This window comes from Oratosquilla oratoria, chromosome 33, assembly GCF_046742065.1.
Source record: "Oratosquilla oratoria isolate Oo_2021 chromosome 33, ASM4674206v1, whole genome shotgun sequence".
NCBI classification, from domain to species: domain Eukaryota; kingdom Metazoa; phylum Arthropoda; class Malacostraca; order Stomatopoda; family Squillidae; genus Oratosquilla; species Oratosquilla oratoria.
Genome location: NC_134809.1, coordinates 44,700,516 through 44,724,482, shown reverse-complemented (window position 1 = coordinate 44,724,482; position 23,967 = coordinate 44,700,516). Strand labels below are relative to the sequence as shown.

The following is a 23,967-nucleotide window of genomic DNA, read 5'->3' as shown; positions in this document are numbered from 1 at the left end:
AAAAGTAGAATTATAGATAACAGCAGCTCAATGGAAAGGAGATAATTACATCTATGGATTTAATGAGAGAGATGACAACCTCCCCTGGCTAGTCTAGGGGAGAGAGGGAGAGAGGGAGAGAGAGAGAAAACACTAACTATGCGAGGTTACACAGTTGATAAACTGGACAAAGAAAAGGATAATCAAAACCTAACTAAAGAAATATAATTAAAACGACAGTTAAGAGAAGTAAAGGGTGAGAATGAGGAATTAAATAGGAATATTAAAGAATAAAGAGTCCACAGAAAAAGAGGTAAGTGGTTGTAAAAAAGTCCAAGAGAACCACAAATTTTAATTTAGAGACATAGTAAAACAGATGAAAGAACAAACTAAAGACACAGTTATTGAAGTGATGAGAGAGAAGGAGAATATGGTAAGAGACTTAACAGATAAAAAGAAATGTATAGACATAGCAGATAAAAAGAAATGTATATACTTAGCAGATAAAAAGAAATGTATAATCATATTAGGAATGGAAGAGAAGCATAATCCAAATAGGATTACAAGAGTAAAGGAGAAGGAAAAAGTAAACAAGGTATCAAAAGTAGTTCAAGATGAACTAGAAACTGGGAAAGAAATTGAAGAAATATAAAGACTTGGGAAATACAATATAGATAAGACCAGACCAATTAAGGTTAAATTCAGGTCACAAACGATAACAGAATATCTTATCAAAAATCGGGAAACTTAGAAAAAGTGATCAGTATAAAAAGGTATGGATAAAAGATGAATAATGAGGAGAGGAAAACAAAAAGAATAGAAACTAGGGAAAAACCGAGAACAGAACAGAGTTAAAGAGAAATTCTATTGGAGTAGTGGATATGAAAGTGAGGAAATGGTTCATAGAGAAAAACAGAAGGGAAAAAGAAAACACGATGGAGGAAACAGAATTAAAGTGTCTTTCACAAATATAGATGGACTAATAACAAGATTGAATGAACTGAATGATTACCTCAAGGAAAAAGAACCAGACATAATGGGAATTGTAGAGACAAAATTGAAAGGTCCATTACCATCCAACAGTGTAGGACATGGTGCATATAATCATTGGATTAGAAACAGAGAAGTAAAACAAAGTGGTGGAGTTATATTCCTGATTAAGAATGATATAAATGTGAGGAATGTTACACATGGAAAGAATAGAGATGATTATGATGGTAAGAGGACAGTGACAAGAAGAGCAGGAAGTTTGTGGTAAATTATGTGCCTCCTAAAACAGCTTCGTGGGAAGAGAGAGAACACAAAAATATGTTAGAAGACACAAGGATAACACTAAACAAGAGAATGGAAGATGGAGGAAGAATAGTTATAATGGGTGACTTTAATTGTAAAGAAATCTGCTGGGAAGAGATGACAGTGAAGGGTGGAGACGACCTATGGGGAAAAGTACTACTTGATGATTATAGAACATACAATGACGCAATGGATACAAGAGAATACTAGGTATAGAAATGAGGAAGAACCTTCGAGACTAGACCTAATAATCACATCAGAACCTGAAAGTGGACAAGATTGAATACAAGACACCAATTAGTAAAAGTGACCATATATTGGTTGAACTGGAACCAAATGAGGAAAAATACAAGGGAAAAAATCAAACTATATAGAAAGGGAAGATTAATGTATGGAAAAACAATTTTGGATAAAATGAGAGAGAAAAAAAAAGCAGACTGGGAAAGAATACACAAGGAGGAAACTACAGAAGAGAAATGGAATATTTTGACAATTTATAAGAGTGGAAAAGTATGTTCCAAGACAAAAACAAGAAAAAGGATATGTAAAGTGTTGGTACAACAAACTATGTAGGGAGTTAAAAGTCAAAAGGGATAAAGCTTGGATAAAATGGAAGACAAAAGACCTGAAAAATTGAAAATATATACTAGTTATACAAATCAATATGTACAAGTGCACAGAAGAGAAAATATGAAAAGGATGTCATGGAAAAATGTAAAGATCAACCAAAAATATTTTGTAGATTTGTAAACAACAAACTGAAAAACAAACAAGAATTAATTAAACTACAACAAGGAGGAGTTGAATACATAAATGAAATAGAAATGGCAGAAATTATGAACAAGCATTTTAAATAAGTGTTTACGAGGGAGAACATACAACTTAGAGATGTCGAGTGGGAGGAGAAAGTCCCCCTATGAAAGAGATACAAGTAACAAGGAAAGAAATAATGAATCACTTGAGTAATCTCGATGTCAGAAAATCGCATGGACCAGATGAAATGGCAAACTGGATTTTGAGTGAATGCACGAACGAACTAGCAGACAAAATACATAGTCTAATAAGCAGTTCACTGAAGGATAGGAAAAGTTCCAGAAGATTGGAAAAGAGCAAATATAGTACCAATATATAAAGGGGGAAACAAGGAAGACCCTACTAACTATAGACCGCCCTCTCTTACAAGTACGGTAGCAAAAATTGTGAAAGAATGATCAAAATTAGATGGGTAAGGCATTTGGAAAAAACAACATGCTATATCCAAGGCAATTTAGATTTAGACAAGGATGATCATGCGTCAAAATCTTGATGTGTTTCTATTCAAGACTAAGAGATATAATACAGGAAAGAGATGGATGGGCTAACTTTATAATAATTATAATAACACTTAACTATAATTAATTATATAACTTAAATATTAATATGATTAATTTTAACACTTTATAATTATAATGGGTGACTTTAATTGTAAAGAAATCTGCTGGGAAGAGATGACAGTGAAGGGTGGAGATGAACTATGGGGAAATGTACTACTTGATATGATTACAGAACATACAATGACACAATGGATACACAAGAATACTAGGTATAGAAATGAGGAAGAGCCATCGAGACTAGACCTAATGATCACAACAGAACCTTAAAAGTGTGTGTGTGTATATATATATATATATAAATACATATACACACATATACATATAAAATACATATACACATATATACATACAAATATATGAATATATATATATATATATATATATATATACACACACACACGTTATATATACATATACCCGCACATATATAGTATATACACAGACCTATGTACACATACGTACATTTATATACATACATACCCACATATATATACTGCATATAAAATAAACATGCACACACCTTCCCATCGTCCACATTAGAACAGAAATATGAAAAGAACTAAAGAATTATCAAACCGGAAAGGTGACTAATGTATACATACATACATACATACATATATATATATATATATATATATACACACACACACATATACTTATCATATTGTTTGTTTACTTGCCTCTGGAATTTGCTACCAGATTGCCGTTATATCCAACACCGTAAGACAAAACGGCAGTCTTGTACATTCGGCTTGCGTCTTATCGACGACATTTGACGACACATGCACGCGTCACCATACGATTTGCAAATAAAATTTATTTTCTCCCACCCACCTTGGTTGATTCACGTAAAACATAAAAAATGCGTGCAATTCTGAAAGATTTAGAATTCGACTACCTAAATTGGAAATTTTGTGTTCGCAAACTTCCTTTGACATGTGTGATTTGTATTCAAACAGTAGTAAGTTCAGTGCAAGAACAATATTTTATGGCAATATGTTCCTACTATGTGTTAAGCAAATCCTTCAAGACATCCCCATCGCCGATTCCACTTATTCAACATTCTAAATCATAACCAAATTCTTCTGTAACCTGGAATGGGTAATTTGTAAATTCCACCCCTCTTAACTTCTGATACGACAGTTTTGTTTATTTCTGCGATCATCTTTGTGAATCTCCGCTGCACCTTTCCAGCGGATTAGGTATCATTCCGCGCAAAACCGGCAGATGTCGACAAATAATGTAGGTCGTTCCTCACATGGCATTTCCTCGGGCATCTCATGATTCTTGAAGCTGGCGGGCCGTTTCCAGCACACGCGCTGGGACTGGTTGACATACTTTCTATAATGTCCTTTACACCATCTTGCTGAATTCAAATCCGAATCATACTGTGCGGGAGTTGGACGTACACTGGTGATTACGTTAAGTACTCGAGGATCCAGTCATTCTAGACCTTGAGGTTTTGTACCTGTCTCAACAGAGACTACGTAATAATGAAAATACTTGTGAAGCTATAATACACCTTACTTTAATTGCTAAGTTTGGACATTCCACGACGCTGACAAATCCTCGCATCTACTACAATACACCAGCTCGTCCTCGACTGTTTGACACGGGCGAGACGTTACGCCTAAAAGTCAAATAAATATTCATGTGACATGCAATGAAACATTCTTCAACACAAACCCTACATGGTAATTGGTACTGAGTGTAAGGGTGGAAGGGGAGACGTTCCTTGAACCCAGGGCATTTCGAAATCCCTCCTCCAAGCACAATTGATCACCAAATGACTCCGCGACCCCTGACAGGAAATTTCTGTTTGGAGATCTGCACGAGGTGACGAAATCATGAATGTATCAATCTGCATATACATATATATATATATATATATATATATATATATATATATATATATATATATATATATATATATATATATATTATATATACACACACACACACACATATATATATATATATATATATATATATATATATATGTAATATTGCACGAGATGTGTGATATGCACTCAAAGTACAAACAAGACAAGGTAAAATAACCTTTAGTACCACAATCTTATGACGGTTAAAATGCAATTATTTAATCACTCAATCGTTGTCTCGAGTTTCAATACGTGGATAATCCGCAACCGCACAGAAGTTGTCAACGGTCCTCGGAACCTCCCACAGATCTCTCTGGAAAGAAACTCAGGACGGCTGTTTTTTTTCTGATAGTGGTGATAGGGAATGGATTAAGTCGCAAATTGTCAGCTCACCAAATGTGAAAAAGTATAAGTAATACAACTGAAGTTGATAGAGAGATCTTGGGCCCAGTTCGGAGACCGAGTGTCAGCCCCCCAGGGCTGCACCTCCGGGGTGGGGGGGGGGTGACGGGTTTAGGAAAATAAGCAACCTGAACCTTAAGCTCGAGTTTAACCAGATCAGTTTAATAATCTACTCCTGTTAACCAGCAAGACAGGTCGAGGTTAGGGTCTCGGTGTGCTGTTACCCGAGGTCAAAGTTCAGGGATGTGTCGACGCCACTTTTCATATATTGTCTCTAAATTCCTTACAGTATCCGGTGAGAGAGTTTGTACATCCTTCCACATTGTACGATAAATTGGAGAGGAGTCGAACTAGCGCTGCACCGTTCCTTTACGCTGCAATTAGGTGAATACATATCTGAAACTGTATTCAGGAATTAAATGCACATTTTAATATACGCTCGCTTTACAATGACACTCGCGACATGGAAAGTTGTAATAAATAACTCTACAAGTTTTATTTTCATTATCATATCAACTATTCAGTTGTTGAACAATTCACATTTTTTGTCAACAAACACCATGGTAATATATTTCGGTGTCTATTTCATGTACAATGTACAATTTTACAATTATCAACACTTTTCTATATACATATTTCTGTTGGTATGATTACTAATGATTTACATATTTCGTTATTTTCTTATTAACTTAATAAGCACTTTCACTGTAGGGAGGGGGAGCTACGTGAGGTCGTGGGATTCAAAGAAGTCTGGAAAAAAAATCAAGGATATTTCATCTGTTTGTGAAACTAATTGGACGTCCAGTCAATACACAAACTGATTTCAAAGGAGTTGATCGGTGGGGCAAGAGGAGAGACCTACGAGGAAAAATGATGGAAACTATCATCAGAGATGCTATCAAACACCATTTAGAAAGAAACTGATAAATGATAGCCAGTATGGAATCAGACTGAAACGTTCTTGCATGACTTACTCGAATTCTACAACAGTCATCTCGAATTATGACAAAAGAAACAATATAGCTTTAATATATAAACTTTGCAAAACTTTTGATACTGTCCACCAAGACTAATTACTAAATTAACTTCACACGGAAAAACTGGTAGCCTATTTAGCGGGACTAGTAATTGGTTAAACGATCGAAAACAGTTGTCCTAAATGACAAAACTTCTAGATGGAAAAATATTATGAAAGGAGTTCCTCAGGGTTCCGTTCTTGGGCCACTTCTATTCATAGCATATATAAACTATATAGACAACGGGTTGAAATCTAGTGTCTCCAAACTTGCTGATGATACAAAATGTGCAGAATGGCAAATGATCACTTAAACCAATTAGACATTCAAGATTTAGATAAACTACAGCAATGGCCTGAAAATTGGTCAATGAAATTTAACACAATGCAAGGTTATGCACATACATAGGTAAAAATAACAAGTACTACAAGATATTTGTAAATTCGTTAACAAAAGTGGACAGTGAAAAGGATCTCGGCGTATTCATCAGTAATGATCTCAATCATCTATGCAGTGTATTTCAGCCTCTGAGAAATCAAATAAGGTTATAGGATTGATTGCGCGATCTTTTCACTTCAAAAGCCCATCTCTCATGAACAAGCTAATCGTTAGTTCGTCCACATTTGGAATATGCTGTTTCCGTATGGTCACCGAATCTCATTAAAGACATTGACAGATTGGAAAAAAGTACAACGGCGAGCCACAAAACTGATTCCAAATATCAAAAATAAATACAAAAAATCTGCTAAAAATATGAATATTTTCTCTAATAAAGCGTAGACTCAAAAAGGTGATTTGAGAAGGGACTGACAACATCAAGTGACAAAATTTTCACATTGAATGAGAAACCGACTAGAAATAATGGTCTCTGTCAGGAAACAGATCTAATTTGAAAGTGGGTGGAAACAACTTCGCCAACCGTGTAGTTAATGAATGGAATAAGCTTCCTGCAGAGGCATTGCAATATAGTTCAGTTCGAAGCTTTAAGATTCGTTTAGATAAACACCTAAGCAAGATGCTGTAATGCCTGCCATTTATTTTATATTATTTGTTTGTAATCATTTGCCTGTTTATTATTTATCTATCCATTTAATATTTACACCTGTTTATTATTTAACTTTACCTATTCATTTAGTCACATTTTAATTATTATCATTTTTCCGCATCCGACCTAGTTATGGACCAAAAGGTCTCCTGTCGACATGCCTCCTTTGTAATCCCAGTAAGTGCGCACGTAGGCTAATCTTCGATAATATCACGTGTACCTCTACAAGTTATCCACGTAATGTTAAAAGTTAAATAAAATACACAAGTGACAATCAATAACATTTTCTTTTATTAACAGTTTGGCTTGGTTAGGCTTCAACGTGGTCGGTACAGTAATATTTAATTACATTGAAAGCGTACTATATTACCTCTACATTCCTAGAGCATGGTAAGAGATGTATTGCTATAGGCAATATCGCTCTCTCCTATCAGTAAGGCAAAAACATGACGGACACACTTTAGTTGTTATGTTTAATTTTAGTAATTCACACAGATATCTCGTCATATATTCGCTATTATCGTGTTCCTACACAAACAAACACTGGCCGATTCCAAGCTCAACTTCTGGTTCCCCAATCCCCTTTCCCAAAACCCAACAGTCGCCTTTCTGTCTGCCCCCGTTTCCCGGGGCAGGCTCGGGCCGTCTCGTTGCCTCAGTTTCCAACTTGGGAATTTTCTGGTTAAATATTGGATAGGAATTTTCGCTTAACATGCGAGTTTATTATTGGAAATAGAACATAATAAATATTTGCCATTCTATGGCAAACCCCACTTAGTTTTTTTTCTATGCAGGTATACTAAATAAAATGTCAAATATCGATGTTACTTTACCTTTGAGTGAAACTTCTGATTCTTTCATTCACTAAACTTCGTCTTCGGTCTCCAATTTTCTCGGCATTAATTAAAATCAACATTGTTTATATATTTTCAATGACTGTAGATACATAAACGATAATAAAAAAAAATATCGATGCGGGCCGAAGACTCAATATCAGTTGGAAAGTGGGCATCGTACTGGTACGATCATAAGGATCATAATCCAGACCGGTTTTCTGTACCCTGTATATGCAAAAACGAGTACACAATCACGGAAATTACAAATGTTACTTGTTCGAATAGCACAAAAAAGCAAATTAAATACAATGTACATTACAGTTTCTTCTCTTTCCCATTTATTATGCTGACAGCAACTGGCAAGTCCATAACAACGGCTACGCACCAACGCACGACATCCAACGACTAATGAAATACATGCACGTACACCTCTGCACGAATACACTGCAGAGCATTCCTCAACTTGATTTGAGTATTCACCAAGAAATCCGAACGGGACAAAGAGAATTAGCCATTAATGTCCAATGTAACCATTCTAAGTACCACTGCTATGCACATAATTGCCTGAAGATCATAATGGTATAGTGAGAAGAGCATGTGCTTGGTGAACAAGACCTGTGGATATAATACCGATGATAACGGTCTTCTACGAAATTCAAATTCGTAATTACCGAACACTGCACGCGGACCCCATCGGCTACTGAGCAGAAAAAAGGGTATAGAGTTCATATCCATTTTTCCCCTCTGCTGTCAGGTCCTCCGATCCAGCGTCTCCTCTCCATAGACCCAAATCAGGACTATGCAATGGATGCTGAAGATGCTACAATGTATAACCAAAACAATAATATCATCTTTATATAAACGAAATCTATGCATTCCAGTCTGGATAACAAAAGTTGGGGACAATTCATCTTTAGGAAAAACTACCGGAACGAGGATGATCAAAACCGGGGTGGGAGTGGGGGTCTGAGAACAATAATACGAAATTAATATTAGCTTTAGTAAGGATGAGTGCCTGGTTCAGCTCTAATTAATTTCAGACTACTTCATTCAGCAACAAGTCCTTTCGGTAGTGATGGGTTCTGTGCATTTCATTCCAATATTAACTGCACGCAGTCTTTCCTAATTGATACACATATTCTTATTTACCTCTCAATACTTTGTGACTTTACCATGAACCGCATATCCTCTTCCTTCGAAGAACCAACAATGGGGAACTAGCCTCTTTACATAGGTGCAGCCCCGAAAGGCTGCCACTACGAGTATATCACCGTAAATGACCCAAGATCTGATAGCATTACCTTTTCCTCCATTATTTTACAGAAGATAATTGATAAATGGCGGCCACCTCTTTTAAGTTAATGACATAGAAACAAATATCAACACAACATAAACTTAGATCTAACGTTTCTTCTTGGAGATATTTACGGGAGGATCCGTGGAAGGTTGCTAACAACTGCGGGCTGCAGGTTTTCAGTGAAACTAAATTATCATCACCATCATTAATATATCATCAATATTGTTGTTGTTACTATTATTACAACAGTCCTCTAATAGTTTCTCTGTAATAAACTTGTAATGGCAACAGCTGGAGACTGGCACTGAGAAAAAGTATGGTTCCATTTGGGCTAACCGCAGCTGTGTAGCCAAGAATTAAGCCACCTTGACAATGAACCCAAGATCTGTTGTGGCCAGGATCACTCCACTGAACTGCGAACCCAATGCAAGTAAATTGAACAAACCATACAGTAGTCTTAAGTGTTTGGATTCAAGTCCAGTCGAACTGCAAGATGAATCAGAATGATGATCTTCCTCACACTCCCGTATTGACGTCACAATTCCAGATGAATCAAGAGAAAAAACTAAGTTGTCGACGCAAAATATTTAGGTCGCTTTTTCTAATTAAACCACCATGTGAATGGTGGGAAGAAATCTGGACTGGTAAAGACATAATCTAATTACAGAGCTACCATTATCCATTAAAGAAGACAAACACTGATCATCACGAGTTACTCTCAATCATTCGAAACGAAACTACGGTAGAGAAGAGAGGGGGAAGACTGGGTAGAAAAGGAGGAAAGAAGAGGAAAGAAAGGAAGTGGAAAGAAGGACCTTGAAGAAAGATGAATAGAAAGGGGATGAATAGAAAGGGGAAGAAGAAGGAGAAGGAGAAGGAGGGAATGGAGGAAAGAGGAAGTGACAAGAGAAAGGAAAAGAGGGGGAATGGAAGAAAGACAAAGGGGTGAGGAAGAGGACGTCAGAGAAGTGGAAAGACGGAGTAGGGGGTAGAAAGTGGAAGGGGAGAGGGAGAATAGGGGTAGGGGACGGGGAAAGGGGGTGGGGAAAAGGGGAAAGGGGGAGAGGGAAAATGGGAAGGGGAAAATGGAGGAGAGAGATAAAACAGGAGAGGGGAAAAAAGGAGATGATGGGAGAGGGTGGAGAGGGAAAAGAAAGTGAGGGAGAGAGGAGATGGTGGGTGAGAGGGGAGGAGCGGGTGGGTGAGAAGGGAGGAGGTGGGTGAGAAGAAGGGTGAGAGGAGGAGAGGGTGAAGAGGGTGGGTGAGAGGGAGGAGAGGGTGGGTGAGAGGGAGGAGAGTGTGGGTGAGAGGGAGGAGAGTGTGGGTGAGAGGGAGAAGAGGGTGGGTGAGAGAGGGAAGAGAAGAGGGAGCGGAATAGGAAGAAGTGAGGGGGAGTAGAGGCGGGAGGATGAGAGGAGGATGGAGAATAGAGTGGAGGGTGGATGGGGGAAGTGGGTGGAGGGGGAAGAGGGTGGAGGGGGAAGAGGGTGGAGGGGAAAGAGGGTGGAAGGGGAAAGAGGGTGGAAGGGGAAAGAGGGTGGAAGGGGAAAGAGGGTGGAAGGGGAAAGAGGGTGGAAGGGGAAAGAGGGTGGAAGGGGAAAGAGGGTGGAGGGGGAAGTGGAGGGGGAGGAAGAAGGGTGGGGGAGGGGGGTGGAGGGGGAGGAAGAAGAGGGGGAGGGGGAAGAGAGTGGAGGGGGAAGAGAGTGGAGGGGGGAACAGTGGGAAGAGGAAGTGGGTAGAGTGGAGGGGGAAGTGGAGGAGGGGTGGGGGGTGTGGGGGTGGGGAGGGGGGGGGAGGGGGAAAGGGAGGAAGATGGGTGGGAAGAGTGGACGATGGAAATAAGATAGAAAGTGGAAGAAATGGTGAGGTGAGGAAATGAAATGGTGAAGGGGAAGAAGGGGGAGAGGATGTGGAGAAGAGGAACAAAAGGGAGGGTAAAAATCGACGAATGGCGGAGAGGCAGGAGAACGTGGTAGTGGAGGAGGAGGAGGAGGAGGAAAAGAAGCGTGTCAGGGGAGATACTAAGGAAGAAAGGGGGAAGGGTGGAACTGGAGAAATAAAGTAGGAGGAAAAATAAATGTAAGATGAGGAGGAAAAGAGAACTGTAGGAGGAGCCGAGGGAAAGGAGGGAAAGGGGGAAGTTGGAGGAGCTGGAGGAGGAGGAGGAGGAGGAGGAGGAGAAAAAGGGAGGAAGAGAAAGAAGAGTAGAAAACAGGAAGGGATAGAAAAAAGTAGGAGCAAACAAGTCGAACGCAGGGGAACTGGGTAAAGCACGAGGAGGTGGAGAAGGTGGAGTAGGAAGAGGAGGCGGTGGAATAGGAATGACCTCTTTACAACGGCGACATCCAAGAAGCCAATTATTATATTCGTCTGCCCTTAGCCATGGATAATATGTTAAGTACGCCACTACCGACAGAGCTACTACTGAATTGTTTCCTCCAAATCCATCAAAATACCACTCATCTTGGCTTTAGCCACAATTTTTTAATAACAATGATAATAATGACAATAATTATTACAATTTATTTGCCAAGGCAGTTTACAATGCTTCTTAAAAATGAACAGACTACCAATTGCTTACAACTTGAAGCAGTACAATAAAAAAAAAAATCTATGAGCTATGTTAACAAAACCTTCAACCCGTTAGTCCCGTTACAACGGTGTCTGGCATCATAAGCCGAATGAAATTGTCCACGGGAATGTAAACACACCCCATTGCATTGCACAAATCTAACACAAACTCCAAGAGATCAAGTTATAGAATGATCGTATTACCCTATCATTTTCAAGTTAGTTATCCATTCTTTATGATTTAACTTTACTTATTCTCTTTACCTGATTTATATGTTTATTGCATTTACTTTTTTTGTTCATCTTATGGGAATAGGACTGATCTACGGCGTTATCCAATGAAATTAATATTGTATAATCGTACTACAAAACAAATGTCTACCAGTTTACCTCCACTAGTTGTTTTGTAAAAACTTCTTTTGCAAACAGCACAAATACACACACATTAAGGAAAACAATCACTCAATTACTTGAAATTTATACTTTTGTTTTTCTTTGCAATAACAACAATAATTAATATCATTATCATTCCCCGATTCAATTTAAATCACGGGCTCTTTTGGTTTAGTTTGAATACCTGTCCCATTAGCAGAACCTGTCCTGTTCCGAGGGTGTCCCCCGGGAGGACGTCAGTGATGGTGGGCTAGTGTTACGGTATTAGTACAGTTTGAAGGACCTTTGAGACTAGATGAGTTCGCCCATCACCGAGCAAACTCGTTGATACTCATAGCTGCCGTTTAGGGTTCTTCCACACACTATGGAAAAGAAACCTGGGGTCACAGATTAAACCTTTATCAATACGATCAACAGCGCTACATAAACAGTTTCCATTTGTTCATAATACCAGTCTGTAGTCGCAGTCCCCTTCTCCTGACCCGATGCTGCTACGTACTGGTAAACAAGAGGGACCAGTTCTTGCTTGTGAAAGTACAAGATTTAGAAAAACAAGTCCGTATTCTAAAATTATATTTATGAAGGATTATTAAAATACAGTTTCAATTCTTTATGTAACGTTAGTACACGAAGTTCCCAACGAACCAACAATTCCAGAGAAAGAAAGGTGGAATCAGGAGGGTAGGACTTGGCAGCACAACGGCCGTCGAACGGCGAGAGCGGTTGGCTCCTCAGGTAGAGAGAGGAGGTCTCGTCGAACAAAAAGTAGATGGCTGGCTCTGTGCCTTTCACCTAACCGACCCACCACTCGCACCCAACCACCACCATGATTATCCTCCTCCTCCCCAGGCCCCTCGCTAACTCTCGGACAGCAGCCTTCCTAGGCCTCAGTCAAATGGCAGACTGCACGTTGGGCGGGGCGAGCAAGTGTTACTGGGTCACACTTTTTTGGGTTGTGTACACTTGCCATGGATGATACACTGGGCTGGAGAAGGGCGAGTGCAGCTGTGCCCTGTCATGGAGTTCCCCCCAGCCGTGCGAGTTTTAACGTCTTCCATATCGGGTGGCTTTTTTCAGACTACCGACAGGCTAATTTATTCACTTCTTCGACACCTCATTCGTAGTGAGGGGTGACTGACTAACTTGATCCCCTTCATATAGAATGACACTTTTCATTTTGTTAAGGCTGCCACCAGGCTCCCTTGCTCCCCTTAGGAAACTATTCCTCAGTAAAGAAGGGTTTAAAATGCTTGGTAAATTTGAACACTTCTCCATACTAATGGGTATTTTCCCTTTTGTTTTGAAGACACTATTTTGTTCATCTCTGTGGCACCCACTCAACAAAGGAGTAGCCTTCTGCTGCTTTGAACTCTGTATACTGTGCTGGTTGCTCTGGACTTGCATCCTAGGACCTATTCCATTGATTTGTGATGCATTTAAACCCTTGGAGCTTTTTTCCTCCCAACCAATATTCGACATTCTTGTTTGGTTGCTAAATGTTGAACTTGATGCAGCTTCTCGGATTAGATAAAAATTAAATCGGCAAACAAACTGGATCCCAGTTTATACATTGGAATTGCTTTTGGGATGGGTGCGTGACATGGGATCATAGGGAAAAATTGAGATAGACTACATGCCAAGATACTGAGAAACTGTTTTCCATCCAGAATCAATTTGTGGATTGGACTAAATGAGGAAACATGGCAACCAAAATCAAGAAATTAATTAAAGGGTACATTTGATCCATGGAGATAGTGATAGGGCCCCATGAACAGACCTTTTCCTGTACATTACAATTAATACTACTGAGAGGCTATCATGGAGTTTGAGAATAATCTGGCAGTATGTTACTGGTACTTAAAATAACCTACCTGGTGCAACCCCTAACTACTGAGATAGCAGCAGCCAAATAGCAGGAGTCATGATATGGAAGAATTAAACTTCATTACTAGAGGCTGTAATGAGGGATAAAATTAAAAGTAAGCTGCTCTATATATTTGTAAATGGCAAGGCAAAACAAAGAGGTATCCAAGCTAGTAGATGGAATTATACAAGAAAGCAAAAACATAGTTCAAATAACAAACAAAAACAAAAGTTTCCAGTTGGTACTTAACAAGGAAATGGACTCTGAGGAGAAAGAAATAGCTCAAGATATATTACATACTATAAGAGTAGGAGTGAATAATTACAAGAAAGCCCTAAGGATCAGATGGGATTCTAAATGTATACTAAGGGAATGTGGAGTATGATTACTGAACAAGATACAACAATTGTTTGAATGTTCTTTGGAGGAGGGGAGGATGCCACTGGGTGGGAAAGAAGAGAAAAAAAAAGAGGAGGAAAAATGAAAAAAGAGAAAAACAACAAAGGGAGGAACCTCTACATTATGTATCAATATCCATCACCTGTACAATAATCAAAATATGGATGAAATGAATAGACAAGGGAGTTCTGGTATATGGAAAAAAAATTAAATAAAAATATGATGATACTGTTTGATGAACCTGTTTTAGCATTTTATCTAAGAACAGTTTATATGCTACATAAAAGAGGGCTTGACTCAGATGTGGTAAAAACTTTCAATAAGGCACAAAAAATATTAAGCAAGTTTGAAAACTGACTTCAAAGGATCATACTGGAATGGATGAAGGAGTTCTTGAAAGATGGGGTACAAGAGTGAAGGATGAGATGTCAAATTGGAGAGGTGATAAGTAGTCACATAGTAAAGTTTTTGGTATGTATCAATGACATACTGAATCAGCAACACTTATTCACAGATTAAACAAAGATCATGAAAAGTGAACAGGATGGTAAATTACTATAGGAGACTGGAGTGGTAGAAGAAATTTATTGAAAAGGTTATACTTTGAAAATGGGCAAAAGTAAAAGGATATAGACATGAGTTGTACAATACCGGGTATATGAAACAATCCCAAAATCAGACAAGGAATCTTGACTAAGGATGATCTGTCACCAGAAATTTATTGAAAATAAACCATACTGTATATGAAACAATCACAAAATTTAACAAGTAAACTTGACTAAGGATAATGTCACCAGATAGCAACAATGGAAAAGTACAAAGTTTCCAACCCCTCTCCACAATGGCAGAAATCAGATCTGCAAGATATCAGTGTCGCATATATACATGCTACCACCTAATCAGTATGAAGGAGCTCATTACAGATTTCAGACTTCATTCACAACCATAGCCATTCTACATAAAACTTCACATGCACTTCTTACCATACAAGAAAGGGATGGATAGGCTGATTGTCCTTTCCTAAACTTGCAAAAAGCCTTCAGCAAAGTACAAAAAATAAATAAACAAATAAATAATAAATAAAATAAATTAATTAATAAAAGGAAAACCTAGGAAGGATGCAAGGTAACCTACTAAACTGGATGGAGGATTTCCTGCATGGTAGAAAAATGAGAGTTGTGCTCTGAGAAAAGTGTTTAGGTTGGGAGGTGTTTAGTGGAGTTCTGCAGGGTTTGGAAATGGAGTCAGAAGTGGGAAGTAGAGTTCAACATTTGAAAATGTAGCATAATGGAGTTTGGGAGAGAGAATATATATATATACTGTATATATATATATATACATATATATATATATATATAATTGGAACAAAGGAATTGAAGAAAGTGGGATAATATGAAAGAGACCTGGAAGTAATTATCTCAAATGAACTTGTCCCCTGATAAATAAACAAAATTGTCACAGAATCCTACAGCTTGCTAAGATCAATAAAGGTGGCTCTTACCTATTTAAATGAAGAAATGGTTAAAAAATATTAGTAACACTAATAAGGCCTAGACTGGAATATATTACGACACTATGGTCACCCAGTACCAAAAAGAATATAAAGAAAATTAAAGAACCCAGAGAGCAACTACAAAGATGGTCCCAGCACTTGCTTACCTATCATACGAGGTAAGACTGGCTAAACTGATATTACTGACTTTGGAACAAAGAAAAGAGGGAACCTACTGACCATTTACAGAATCATGAAAGGCACAGAAGTCCTTGATAGAGAGGACTTACTATACTGGAACAAGAGAAACACATGAGGACATGGAAAAAAAAAAAAAAAAAATCCATACAGAGGTAGACATCTGGAAAAAACTGGGCAAAACAGTAGTGTGTGCATAAACCATACACAAATTCAAGGGCAAATTAGAAACTGAGCTACAAAGACAGGACACCACAAGCATATCTCCCCTTCCCCTAAGATACAACTTGGTAAATACATCCTTACCAAGCCAGATTAAACCATCATAAAGAGGTATAGAGGACATATCATACCTCAGGGGATTGTACAGTCCTGCAGTGGACCTTTAAGACTGCACTCTAGGGTTCTGGTGTTTCCCATCCATGAAACTCAAGGCAACAGCTATCAATATAGAATTAAATCTATTTTGGAATACCTTTTTTTTTTTTTTTTTTTTTTAAATCATCTCAAATTAAATCAAACCACACATTTTTAGTTATATATACTCTGGGATTCCTCAATCTTCCAATTCATACACAATTTTCCTACCTGGCTTAAACCAAATACTGGTAAGTATGCCTACACAGTTGGGTCCCCATCACTATACAAATAGAACAACAAAGTTCTTCTGAATGAAATTCAATTCGGTATCATTTTAATTATGCACACCTTAAATTCATAGAAATAAATTACCTGAACTTTGCATAAACTGTGAACAAGCTACATATAGTATTACATTTGTCTTATTTATATCTTTATATCAATTGTAATGTACTAGAATGGAGCTACACTTCTAAGATCACTTCTCTTTTTTCTGTATCAAATTTGGCTTTAAATTAATTTATGCTTTCAGAATTAGCTAAATCTATTAGGCTATGCAGCGAGTTCACACTTATGTACAAAAAAAACTGCATTTATTAACCTTCAGGCATAAAGTTTTCAATCAGTTCCACTGGCTTGATGCTATCTCAACCAAAATTGCAATTTTGTTTTATCCAATGCTTTCACTGGCATGAACACTGCAATCATGTCACCTCTTACTTTGCTTTCTTTTAATAATGGCAGGTTCCATGTTTCTCATCTATCCTTCTTTGCTTTGTCTTCTGTGCTGGAGATCAATTTGCTTGATGTAGATGTGATTCACCATGGTCTTGGATCATGTGTTGGACTCGTAATCAACATCTATTTCCCTACTGGAAGAGAGCTCAGAGCTCATATGATTGATCTATGGATAATGCTGTGACCTTACACACAAACACACACCCCAACTCCCTGCCCACGAGGGTTGGAGTAACAACTCGCAGCGCAGCAATACTGAAATTATTTCAACCCTGGGCAGGATTCAAACCTGGACTGCCATAGTGGTGGCCGGGAATTCTACCACTGCTCCATCAAGTTGCTTTACATGTGTTTGTGTGGTAATTATTTCTACAATTATGAGTGATTTATTTAGCTCTACTTTGATGAGCTGAAGAATGGCATGCTTTTGTGTACAAGTATTTACCTAATTGTAATACAAAGGAAAGGAGATTCAAGCTTTTTCTTGAACATATAAAATATTATTCTTTCATGTAGTTACAGTTGTATACTTTCAACATAATCTGAGCATTTCTCTTACCACTGGTACCACACTTGAAAAATACACAATATAGAAATGTGCCACTGTCATTTTCCAATTTTTTTCTTCTGGGAGCGTACTATTACCACAATCATAATACAAGAGGATGTGGCATTTTCACATCTGCTGTAGGTTTGTTTTGTTGTAGACAGTCTGGTCCTAGATCTGTTCCAATATCTGTGGCTTCTGTTGTTTTGTTGTAGACAGTCTGGTCCTAGATCTGTTCCAATATCTGTGGCTAATTGTTATGACGATAAATGGAGGTACCAGTAGTATGGTACTGTAATAAGAGACCTTGAGCTGATTCTGGAGACTGTCTGCATTTCTTAGAGATATATTTCCCTAAATGGAATATACAAGGTAGGAGCTATGATCTGAGCTCCAATGTCTAGACTCCAATGGTCAAATCTGGTTTTATGTTTTGTTATTGTATGCCTAAACTGTTTCTTAATCTAGTTTATTCCATACACTAATTCATCTGTATGAAAAAAAGGTGTCCTTCAAACACTCCTGTAATAGACACCCGAGAATAACAGTCACCTTACTGCCATTCTTGAAAACCCATGAACAGCCTTAGCATCTGAAGATCACCGAGGGGCTGACACTCAATCACTGGACCGGGCCCAGCTTTTCATCAACTTTGGCTGTATTTACTCCACCTTTTCAGCTGAGCTGACAACCAGTGACTGCTCCCTCCTCCTGCTACTATAAACAAGTAACATGGAATCAATCCCACACTGGAAGACACAAAATAGACATTTATTTTTTGTCTTTCAGCCAATACGTGGCTACTGGTAGTCAGGGAAAATTAGACAATGATTAAAAAATTTATCAGTCTTATTGAGTTCCTTGCCATGTTCTGTTAATGTTCCTTCATCCCATACTATTATTGACACCTATACAGTTAAGAAAAACAAGAGGAGGATGAGAAGGAAGAGAAAGAAGGGGAAGAAGAGGAAGGAAAGAGGAGGAGGAGGAGGAAGAAAGGGGAGGAAAAGAGGAGGAAGAAAAATTGGTAGAAGTAGAAGAGGAAGATGATGATGATGATAAGCATGAGCAGTCCCATCTTCCCTACACCACCTTGAATATCTCTAAGGCTGGGGACCATTAGTTACCTTTCGTATTCTATATTTCTTTTATCTTATTCTGTGGGGAAGAAGAGAAAGACATGAAACAAAAAGAGAAAGAAAAGGATTAAAGAAGAGGAGGAAGAAGAAAAGGAAGATTATGATAAGTGTGAGCAGTCCTATCTTCCCTACTCCTTCAACATGTCTGTTAGGCTGGGGACCATTACACTGCCTTTTGTATTGTATTTTTCTTTTAGCTTACTCTGTGTGGGGAACACACAATTGCTGCACATCACAATTTTGGGTAGATAAGGTAACTTTATTAACCTTCATCATTTCTCCACCCATAGTGTGAAATGCCAATTTTGTGTTTGTAAACATGCATCTCCTGTGATCTTGTTAATTTTTTTGTCATTGTAAATTCTCCAGTTACCATAATTAAATAACTTTCTTCATTATTGCAACTGGTTCAATCAACCAACCAATCAATCAATCCACTGCCATTTCTTGCAGTAGACTCACGGCTCAAGTAACTGACAACACGTCCTATTTAGGCTGAGGTCATTCAAGGAAAAAATATTGTGTTGTTGTTAGTGTGGAGCAGTTTAGATAAGGTGTTCACTATCTTTTGAGTTGTGGTTGCACCTAAGGTAGTTTCATTCTATGACAAGGCCTATTTTCTGTTGGTAGTCTCAATAACCAATTTTGAATATTCCTGTACAATTTCATTCTCCACTTCCGATTCCAATCATAAATATATCTTGATTTTCCTGTAACAATTAGCAATATTCATATACTTTACTCTTCAAAATCTTAGCAATGTCAGGAAATTAGTTGGAGTAAATTTTGTCCTGCCCATCATGTTAACACATTATGTCCCAGTAACCCAATGGGATTCCACTAGTTACCTCTCCATTCGGACACCTCATCCTTCACAGCCATCATAATGAATCTACTATTCAGGAAATCACTGAAGTGTACCAGGACTCGGTCCTCTTGTATATTCCAATTTATATATTTTTGTGATGTACTTCATCAAAAGTTTTCCTCGGATCCTGATGATAATCCTCTCAACTGGTGGGGATTACTTGCAAGTTGGTGGGTCCTGAATATTGACCAAATACCGTGTAGAGGTTACCATGGACAAAACCTCACATCATCCCACCTCTTGATTTTCTGAATTCTCCAGTGAACACTTGCGGACAACCAGACTTTTATTTGTTTTTAATACATTTGGTGTGACCAACATTGGTGCATGCCCTCTACCCGCACCCCCAATCCCCAAGTCTCGACATACCCACTTCAATAAATATTTTTATTATTTTATCGAGGAGGTTCTCGTCTACTTTAAAATATTCGATCTTGTTGTGAAATTTAAAACAGGTTTAGTATGCGTAAGCGGTACTTCCATCGCCCATCTATAGTTGCACGTACGAATGCACAAGAAATTCTTAATTACCAAACATCTGACATTTATCATCCAGGCCGTTAGAATACGAAAATTCGCCTCTCACTTCGATGACAATAGATATTATGACAAATACCTAAATGATTAATAGCAAAGCTATTTGTAATCTGTTCGTTCGATAAGTCGAGTGTACGATCGTGCAACAGATGATGTAGGGGCAGGCTGACAGGTGGGGGTAGTACAATTCACCCGGTCTGACAGGAGCAACAACAGTCACTGCACGTGACCTATTATTGCTCTCAACTTTTCCCTCACCCTCACACTTAACCTTGCTGGTCCCAGCTTAACCAACCTACCTGCCTGCCTGCCTGCCTTCCCTTCCCGCCTATTCCGCTTAGCTGCCAATGCGTACCATCGATTTATATTTGCTTTCACTAGTTGCTTCTTCCACCTGTCAACCTTCTCTTCCTCAAAGAACCAACCACTTTCCCCTTGGTCAACTGCTTCCAATCCGGGGCACTTCATAACCATCCTTACTTCACTGCTGCCTGCTTCCTTTCACTCCCACCTTCTCCGCCAACCTATCTCTCTCCCCTACCCTAAAGGTCATTTCACCCTTGCGTCTCTCCTTCATCCGTATGTATCCCACCGTTCGCCCACAGGCTCCTAAATATTTTTCCCGCTGCACCTATACATCTATCCTTTCCTTACTACTTCGAACAAGGCCTGTCACCCCAGCCCCAGTGAACATACGTACACGCAATATACGTAGTGTTCACAGGCCAGTCCTCACTCGCACTTCTCCCTCAAACTTCGCCCCACTCCAGCCAACACCCCCTCCTACTTCTAGTAATTGACTGACCACTTCCTCTGCTACATAGTCTTCTTCCTGCTCAATTCCTACCATTCGTTGAACCCTACTTCCGAGAACTGGTGCTACACTTCCCCCCTAAGTCGTCACCGTTTCGCAATCACTGCCTACACCTGTTTTGCCTGCCAAGCTTACCTACCTACGACTACGTACCTTCCTACTTCCTTTCTTCGCTCTCTTGCAAAAGCCGGACTTGGTTCCCGCCTGTGGCCCCACCCTCTCCACCGCAAGCCCCTTCCGCCTCTTCACTTGAATGCCTGCATGCCACCACAGATCTCAGATACAGAAGCGGTACCGATGCAATTTACCCCTATGTAATCTCGATTATACTATAATTAAGTACTGCACATGGCACATTTTTGGGTGTCAGTACATTAGAGGACTTCTACGTAGTCACATTTTCACTTGAAAAGAATTATTACCCTTATTGAAATGAGACATCTTGCGAACTAAATTACTGGCAGTTGGTCGCGAGTCAATCTGCGCAACAGCTTTCCTGAACGTAATACGTAGCCAACAAACTTACCTATGGCTATTGAAGGTGTCTCCAGCCAGCTCAGAGTAGATTTTTTCACGTTAATCGATGTCAAATTCCAACGTAACTTCTATTTACAGTGTTTATACTCTTAACAATTATAGTGTCTTTCTCACTCCCTTTCACAATATTTACAGTTTCAAAACTGGACAAAATTGTTTACATAAACACCTGTCAGGAGGCTATTATGACCTTCCCTTGACACCGGTTTGGCCTCAACTGACGTCAACGCGGAGTGATCAAGCCCGGCAGCTCTAACCTCGTTCAATGCCATGCTCCACCATACATTTCATTTGTATTTATTTGTTCTCCTTGGATTGTGGTTTATAAATAATTTTTGAAATGTAATTAAATACATAAATAACAACAAAATATTATTTAATAATTTTCTTTAATAATTGTTCCAGAAAACCTTTCATAAAATATAAATAGCTTATTCGTCAGACCTGCCGAGACAGCCACGGGAACTTCAACGTCTCCCTCAATGCTGTCCACCCATAATCAACAGAATATTTCTTTCCAATACCCCAAAGTGTAGAGTGCTGATCATTATAGTTAGGGAAGAATTCATGGTTACACAAATAAAAAAAAATCACCCCGCTCAAGTGACAACAAGTACAGTAGACTACTTTGAAACCTAAGCACCGAGGCATAACCGCCTGTGCCACTCCCAGTCCTCCCTCCTCTCCTCGTCGTTCAAACTACACTCCTCCGTCACGAACTACTGCTTCTCTCAGCACGGATACAGCTAAGTTCATTCCCAACGAAGTTCACACAGTGAGCACAGTATAAATGTCTCATCTAATACTTCAGATGACCATCACTGATGTAATTGTAACAAACTGTATAACGGATCCGCAATGTTACCCTTTCAAAGAAAAATAATAATCATGATGACCATGATATCAGGTAATATATAATTCAAATTATAATTCGTGATTAAAGATTCGTTGATCTAAATACAGTAGACACAGAATAGGTGATTGTAATACAATAACACTATATATTAAATTCATCGCATATCCAAATATATGTAAATAAATGGACACATGGTAATAATAATAGTAATAATGATTATGATAATTATAATAATAATAATGATAATAATAACAATAACAACAACAACAATAATAATAATAATAATTATGATGATGATGATAATATTAATGATAATAAAAATAATGATAACATTAATAATGATAATAATACATACATACATACATGTACCAAGGCTTTTTCCCCCCTTACAAGGGAGGTAGCCAAAAAGGAAAAGGCATAAAATCATTCCCACCCATTCCATCCCTAAATACACTCCACTCTCCTCCACCCTCCCTCTTATCTTAGCACCTCCTGGATGACGGGTCATCCCTGCACCTTGTCCACTGCCCTGGGTCAGAGGCAGTGTCGCAAGGCACAGCACATCCACAGCAAGGCCGCTTCGTTAAATCGGTGACCCCCCTCTCCGCCCCCCCCTGCATAAGAGGAGAAGACGGGGAGAAATCCCTTCGGGCTGCGTCAAATTTTGCTCACACATACTACCTCATCCCACCATCCCCCCACCCACTCCACCTCATGCACCACAACATCATCCATATACAACCATTCTCCATTCACCCCTGTCTTCTGTCCTCTCCCGTCCTTCCTCAACAGACATTCCCCTCTTCCCCCAAAGCCCCCTTCACCCCATCCATCCATCTCATCCTAGGACGTTCCCTCATGTTCACTCCCTTCACATCTGCCTTCCATACCTCTTTTACTAGTCTTTCTTCACTCATTCTTTCCATGTGTCCAAACCATCCTAATACTCTTTCATCAACCCTATCTCCCAACTCCCTTTTCACCCCTGTTCTCCTCCTCACCTCCTCATTTCTCACTCTATCTAGCCTAGTAACCCCCATCATACTTCTCAGACACCTCATCTCAAACACATTCAAACTCCTTCTCTCTTCCTCTCTTATGTTCCATATTTCTTCCCCATACAGTGCTGTTGGCACAATCACTCCTTCATACAGCCTCCTCTTAGCATCCATTCCGAAATGCCTATTCCTCATTACACTTTTTAATCCACCAATGCATTTACTCGCTTCTCTCAATTTACATTCTACCTCCACCTCCACTCCACCTTTTCCTGCCACATTTGCACCCAAGTATCTAAAACTATCCACTTCCTCCAGTCGCTCTCCCTTAATGCTCACTTCCAGTCTGCTGCCACTTTCACCCCTTGTACATCTCATAACCTTACATTTACCCACATTTATCTTCAGCTTTCTTCTATCACACACTCTCCCAAACTCTGTCACTAACTTCCTCAATCCCTCCGATCCTGCCACAAACCACAATAACAACAACAATAATAATAATAATGATAATACATACATACATATACCA

At 38.9% G+C, this 23,967-nt stretch overlaps 1 protein-coding gene across 1 annotated transcript in view; it reads right to left on the bottom strand.

Moving 5' to 3' along the window:
• Positions 1-21,809, bottom strand: part of kst (spectrin beta chain, non-erythrocytic 5 kst) — a 377,873-nt gene extending 356,064 nt beyond the window's left edge. The window contains exon 1 of the mRNA XM_076172895.1: positions 21,571-21,809. The gene's annotated coding sequence lies outside the window, so the exon portion shown is untranslated. The remainder of the gene's footprint in view (positions 1-21,570) is intronic.
• Between the last annotated feature and the right edge of the window lie 2,158 nt (positions 21,810-23,967).